Source organism: Grammomys surdaster, unplaced genomic scaffold (genome assembly GCF_004785775.1).
Source record: "Grammomys surdaster isolate TR1022 unplaced genomic scaffold, NIH_TR_1.0 126915, whole genome shotgun sequence".
Classification (NCBI taxonomy): domain Eukaryota; kingdom Metazoa; phylum Chordata; class Mammalia; order Rodentia; family Muridae; genus Grammomys; species Grammomys surdaster.
In genome coordinates this window covers 21,780-29,305 of record NW_021621701.1, presented here as the reverse complement: position 1 = coordinate 29,305, position 7,526 = coordinate 21,780, and the positions used below count along the sequence as shown (strand labels likewise).

Sequence of the window (7,526 nt, the reverse complement as noted above, 5' to 3'; positions counted from 1 at the left end):
CTCCAGTTTGTTTTTGTAGGCACTCAGAGCTATGAGTTTTCTTCTTAGAACTGCTTTCATTGTGTCCCATAAGTTTTGGTTTGAAGAGCCTTCATTTTCATTAAATTCTAAAAAGTCTTTAATATCTTTTTTTATTTCTTTCTTGAACAAGTTATCATTGAGTCAATCATTTCCAGTTTCCATGTGTATGTGGGCTTCCATTGTTTCTGTTGTTACTGAAGAGCAGTTTTAGTCCACAGTGATCTGATAAGATGCATGTTTTTATTTCTGTTTTCTTGTATCTGTTGAGGCCTGTTTTGTGATCAATTGTATTATCAATTTTAGAGAAGGTACAATGCGGTGCTGAGAAGAAGATATATTCTTTTGTTTTAGGATGACATGTTCTATAGATATCTGTTAAATCCATTTGTTTCATAACTTCTCTTAATTTCACTGTGTCTTTGTTTAATTTCTGTTTCCATGATCTCTGCATTGCTGAGAATATGGGGTGTTGAAATTCTCCATTACTGTATGAGGTGCAATGTGTGCTTTGTGCTTTAATAAGAAAAAAAAAACAAAATTATGAATGTGGGTGTCCTTGCATTTGGAGTATAGTTGTTCAGAATTGAGAGTTAATCTTGGTAGATTTTTCCTTTGATAAGTATAAAGAGTCCTTCCTTACCTTTTTTGATAACTTTTGGTTGAAAGTCAATTTTATTCAAAATTACAATGGCTACTCCAGCTTGTTTCTTCGGACCATTTGGTTGGAAAAGTGTTTTCCAGCCTTTTACTCTGAGTTAGTGTTTGTCTTTGTCTCTGAGGTGCATTTCCTGTTTGCTGCAAAATGCTGGGTCCTGTTTATATATCCAGTCCTTTGATCTATGTCTTTTTATAGGGGGAATTGAGTCCATTGATGTTAAGAGATATTAATGAATAGTGATTGTTTCTTCTTGTTATTTTTGTTGTTAGAGATTGAATTATGTTTGTGTAGCCATCTTCTTTTGGGTTTGTTGGAAGAAGATTACTTTCTTGCTTTTTCTAGGGTATAATTTCCCTCCATGTGCTGGAGGTTTCTATCTATTATACTTTGTAAGGTTGGATTTGAGAAAGCAGTTGTGTAAATTTGTTTTTTAATGGAATATCTTGGTTTCTCCATCTATGGCAATTGAGAGTTTTGCTGGGTACAGTAGCCTGGGCTGGCATCTGTGTTTTCTTAGAGTCTGTATGATATCTGTCCAGGATCTTCTGGCTCTTGGGTTAGTAGCTTTTTTCATTTTGCATTTTCTTTGACAATTGTGTCAATGTTTTCCATGTTATCTTCTGGACATGAGATTCTGCCCTCTATCTCTTGTATAATGTTTGTGATGCTTGCATCCATGAATCCTGATCTCTTTCCTAGGTTTTCTATCTCCTGGGTATTCTCCCTTTGTTATTTCTTTATTGTTCCTACTTCCATTTTTCTGTCCTGGATAGTTTTGTGCAAATCTTTCACTGGTTTGGTTGTGTTTTCTCGTAATTCTCTAAGGGATTTTGTGTTTCTCCTTTAAGGGCTTCTACCTGTTTACCTGTGTTCTCTTGTATTTCTTTGAGGTTGTTATTTATGTTTTTCTTAAAGTCCTTTATCATCATCATGAGAAGTGATTTTCTTGCACCAGAAATTCTCAACTCTGGGACATGCATTGTACAGAGACATGGAGACCAAGATTGATGCAAGAGGAATCTTTATTCTGATGTGTCAGGGTTACTTCACTTTTGCAGGAGGAAGGATCCCTAGTTTCTGAAGCACACACCTTTTATACTTTAGCATAGACAGACTTTAGCAACAGCAAAACTTGTTTAAACCTAGTTGGACACTTTGCTCACACTTTAAATTTATTGGCCACACTCACTCAGGCAATTATTTCTGGTGGGCTATGTTTATCCAGGTCTGTGAAGGACACAACTTGTTTCTATTCTCTGGTTTGGTGATATTCCTTGCCCAAAAATTCTCCTGGGAAATTTACTACTATTGAGTGTGAGTAAAAGGCACAATGTCTTGGAACTGAATGAATACACATGTGTCCCTGTTGAGAATAACCAACCAATGATTTCTGTGGTTGAGTTGTCATTGGAAGAGTAAGTCCATTTCAAGAGTACTTGGAGCTTGTCTTTACCTCAAGGAAGCAGTGGCTTGTTCCATGAAGCTACTTTTGGCCAGTATGACTAATCAGGGAGAAGACTGCTATTTTTATTTCTATTCTACATGCACCAAATGTGACAGCTACCCATTCCATCAATGTGAAGCTGCACTAGGAAACAAAAGTGTACGCACTCTGTGGCAAGAAGGCCATTGTTTTCGACAGGTTTGCAGATTTCGCCTCATGTAAACTGACAAAAAAGAAAGTGAAATTCCTTGCAATTGAGAAAATCGGCTAACAGAATATAAAAAACTAAATTTCGCTTTCCATCACACCAGAAGTTGTTATGTTGATGGCGTGTTCCTACCTCCAAGCAAAACTGTGTTACCCACTGTGCCTGAGTCACAAGAAGAAGTAAAGGCTAGCCAGCTCACAGTTCACCCGAACAAGGTGTTTGTTCACTCTAACTCCTCCCTTCAGCTTCGGAGTGAAATGACAGTAGGGAGTTCAGGAAATGTTCCCATCTCCACACATCCAACTGTTATAGTCAATATTGCAGATGATGATGATGAAGATGATGATGATGAAGATGATGGTCAGTTTTCTGAGGAGGGCGATAAATGCAAAACACCTGCCCTGCAACCATCTCCTCACATCCATAGTGGATTACAAGTGGTTTCTGCCTGCAGTCCTGGAGTCAGTTAAGAACAAGTTGAATGTTTGAAATTTGGAATAAAAACTCTTGAGGAAATTAAATCAGAGAAAATGAAGGAAAAATCTAAGAAGCAAGGTGTTTTATTGGGAGATTCCAGTGTTTTACATCAGCCTCAGTCCAATCCAGACCCTGAGAAGAAGGTTCAGACAGTGGTGAGGACTGTAACTCTATCAAGCAAACAGGAAGAGCCCTTGCTTAGACTGAGTCTTCTGAGAGACTGCAGAAACGAAAACTTTCAGTGGGTGGTGACAGTAGGTTGAGTTTTTATGTAAGTGGCCCACCTCTTGATTTATGTTTGCTTTCTCACTGTAAACCTCTGAATGTTTCTATATCCTGGGAAGTTGATCAGATTTTGAGGTGTGTTTCTGGGTTCCTGACCCTACTCTTTGCTGGCTTTGCTCCTGTGCTAACAGCATCCCTGTGACACGTGGGAGTCTGCCTGCCTTTGGGTTGTTCAACCTATGCAGCTATTTCACATGCAGCCCCAGGTGCTGAGATTAATAGAAAGTATACAAGCTGGTGCAATTTGGTTAGAAACTAGAAGTTCTTGGCCTGTAAACAGACACTGTGTACAGGGGGCATCAGAAAACAAGACAAAACAAGACAAGCAAGCAAGCAAGCAAGCAAGCAAGCAAGGAAGCAAACAAACTAACAAAAACAAGCACTGGAATGAAAGTCTTAGAGATGGTGATGCCTTTGTCTTAGGGTCAGGAAACGTTGTGCTAATGGTGCCTGTGCATAGAGCTCAGACCTTCACATCCTGCACCTGGATTCAGTCTCAGCTGCTGCCCGAGAATGCATCACCCTTCCTATCTGCCCTCATCTGAGTGCCTGTCACCTGCCCTTTCTGATTCTTATTTCTAAAGATCTTCCCAATGTCAGCCCTCCACCAGCCATGCACACTGCTTCCCTGGAACCCAGTAGGTTCCACTGTTGACCATTTCCCCTCTCACCCCTCTCTCCATCACTTTCACAAATACACCTGGCTCCTGGTGCCCTCTGTATCAATCCTGATTCCGTTTCCATCGGTCCAACTATCTTGCATATCCCTATGACCTCCTGCTGTGTGGTCACTCTGTTTAATGGGGGCAATAATCAAAGTGTCATATGGAAGACACCTTAACTAATGTCGGAAACAATGGATTTGGGATGCCACGCCCAGCACTGTCTGAACCACACCCAGTGTTATAAGTGTTCAGTGATAATCGAGTACACATCAGTAGCTACTGGACAGTAAAGAGAACTGTTGGACTCTACGATCCAAACCAGGGCATGCACTCCCACAGAAACACACACGGAAAGGGGATTTGCTGTAAAAACATGAGATTTAGTGATAATAATAATAATAACCAGTGCACTGGGGTTCTCTCGAATGCAAGCAAGAAGAGAGAACTCCGAGTTGGAGCTAAAATCAATTTTTATACCGTTTAAGGAGTGGACTAGAAAAGCTGACTAGGCACAATATGATTGATGGAACAGTGTGACTTTTAAACTGATTGGTCTTTGGGGAATGAGGTGACAAGGACCTCCCTTGTCTGTAAGTGACAAGGATTGGTCAGTCCTGCAGAGTGTGTTTACTTGCTCTGAGCCTTTCTCACCTGCAGGTGGGTTCCCTCCCCTGTGGTCTCAGGAATGTTAATCTGCTTTTCCCTTCCTCCTGTGAATGTTAATCTGGGAAGTGTCCTCTGACTAAGGAATGTGCTCCTCCCAGAATGTGTCCTGGGACAGTTAAATTTTAAGTTTAACCAAATTCCTAAAAGAATATTCTGGAGGGGCAACATTTCCATCAGCCTCTGAATGTTTGTTCCACCTGCAGACACCTACTCTTCCTGATTCTGCTTTTAAGTTCTTGCCACTGTCTCAAGATCTTTAAATGAAGCAGAGTGCAGAAGACTAAAGCTATAGCCATTCCAAGCAATGGAGGTCTAGCAATACATTACTCTTTGAATCTGCTATGCATCTGTTGAGCACCCACACAAATCATGAATTTAATAGGATCACTAGTCATCACTAGGCATGATATAAACCTAAGCTTTTTATTCCATTTCATTTCATTTCATTTCATTTCATTTCATTTCATTTCATTTCATTTCATTTCATTTCATTTCAGGGCCATCATCTTTCCACTGCACTAAAGTTAAATGCTTTGAAGCAACCTGTCTATGAATACCTTAGGAGGAACATCACCATCCACTTTACCAACCCCATTCTCTCTCACACACACCTCTTTCCAATAGAAGAAACTAGTAGAAGTACTCTGCTACAATTTTGTTAAGAGAAATGTTTGCTGTGCTCTCTTAAGGAAAATGGTCCCTTGATTATAGCAATGAGGAAATGCTCTTGTTTGGTTTCTAGTGTTAATAACACCACAGGGCTAACACATTAGCAACCTCTGTCATTCTTCATGGTTCACATTCTCTGTATCACTAAATCTTTGCAACAACTCGTGAATAAAGTTTTACTGGTCTCTGTTGTCCAAATGAGACAGTAAGCTCAAAGTAACTTGTTCACACAGCACTGCTATTCACACAGACTTCCCCAGGGCCAATGTGTCACATTTGCAATTGTATCACCATTTCTCTTGTGATTTCTGTCATTGTTAATTTTGCAAGCACTGTGCACAATGGAATCACCTGGTTGGGTGCTGCTGATTTGCTTGCACACTTTAAAGAGATGCTTTTTTTTTTCCTGAAATCGAAGTTTAGCAATTTTAATACGGATCCAATGTGGGTTAAAGGTTGTCAGCAGAACACAATGATAAGTTTTATTTGAATACTTATTTTTTTCCTTTTCTTCTTTTTAATTTTGAAATTTTTTCCCAATCTGCTTTTATAACATTTTAATTACATGCAAGTATTAAGGTCAGTTCTAGGTTGAGGAACTAACAATACAATACAATAGATAGTCAAGGAACAAGCAAGACAATAACACAAATAGTCAAAGAAAAAGCAAGGCAATAAACAAAATCCTGTGAACACTCCTGTGATCACTGTTTCTAAGGGCTTATCAGAATGACCAAAATATCTGAGCCAACTTTCCTGTCCTAGCCCAAAGTCATTTTCATGCCCAAAGCCTACTTCCTTGTTCTAGCTTAAGATTTAGATTCCTGCCTGAAATTACTTCTTTGTTCTAGCCTAATGTCAGATTCCAGCCTGAAGCCCACTTGTCCTTGGCCAATGTCAGTTTCCTGCCAAGAAACCACAAAAGCTTTCCACATCTCCCCCTTTATTATTTGATAGACAAGACTGCACTTGTCTTAGGTCATTCTGCCAAGAATGCCTTCCTTACCAGTTGTGGAATATGCCTTATCAAATGTAATGTACTTATGTCTTAGGTTGGTAAGGCTCTGTGCAGAATCTTACCCATCTTTGGCTTGCCAGACTGTTAAATTAATAACTCTGTCTGGGGGTCCATTTTCAGTTTCAAGTCATGTACTTTGGCTGCCAACATGCTGATGTTGATAAAGACAAGCTTTAACATGATGGGCAGGAATAAAAAGATTCCCAGGACAAAAAGGGTTAGCATGATCAAGCTATAAATGCTATTCTTGAAGCTTGGCCAAAAAGAAAATAGTGACCTTAGGCCATGGATAATTTTATCAGCAATATCTGAAGCATCAAAGTGCAGCAGAACAGCATTCTTTAAAATCATAAGCTCACTATACAAAGTTAAAACATCCAGAGAGGTGTTAGAATTATGCCAAATACCCTGCAAGTGTCGTTTTTTCCCTAATTTTAATGACTATCATTGTAAATTTTAGAAGTAACATAAATCCATTGGTCTTTGGCATGACACTTGAGATGACTCCTTACTCTTAAACTCTGAACCTCGTTCCAATAATTTGAATAGGGTAAAGAGCATCAATCTGTTGTTCCACATGCCTATCTAGAACCTCTTGTATACTCAACACATTAGTAACATTTCTTTTTTTTTTTTCTTTCTTTTTTATTGCTAAGTGATTAACAAAATAGCTGTCTTAATTTCTTGTGTCAAAGCAATTGCAGAAGCAGTGGTACTAGCAATTCATGTAATTAAACCTGTTATACCAGCAATAATCAAGCCCACTACCCTCTTGCTTCTGCTTAAAACCTGACTCACTTCTTCCAGTACTTGCAAACTTCTTTTCAGAAGATCAAATCCTGTAATACTCAGGGCAATAAAACAGAAGCTGGGTGATAGAACTCCATAACAGACACACCAGGTTTCAACACACTAACACATTTAGAAAGTGTACAATCAATATGACTTACATTAATTACTGTAGAAAAAACAAAAGTAATTTTAACTTGACAATTGAAAGAGCGTTAACACATGTGCTAACACTTGTTTGAAATCCAGATCCTGTCCCAACTTTAACTCTTGCTAACATAACATCATAGAAAACTCCAGCTAACTCCCAAATATGTCTCTGAAAATGACTAGAACCAGCCTTCCAAATGAAGACTGTTATTTGCAGTATTGGATTGACTTCTAGACCCACAAGGTCTAAAAACTTGAGACATGGCAGCTTGTCTCATCTGAGATATAGGCAAGCAAAGGTGGATCAGAAACATATGTCCAATGCAGCTTCCCAGTCACCATTGTCAGGTCACTCAGCAAACTCACAGGTCAGCATCATTCTTTGTCCCAGCATTAGCATGTCTCACCAATCACTCTGTCAGCTACCATACTGTTTCAGCATCCTGCAGAAAAAAACACAAACACTCCCTCTTCTC

General features: G+C 39.2%; 1 pseudogene; it reads left to right on the top strand.

Annotated features, from left to right (window-relative positions):
* Nucleotides 1–2,177: 2,177 nt before the first annotated feature.
* Nucleotides 2,178–7,000, top strand: LOC114615607 (annotated as a pseudogene).
* The last annotated feature ends 526 nt before the right edge of the window (nucleotides 7,001–7,526 follow it).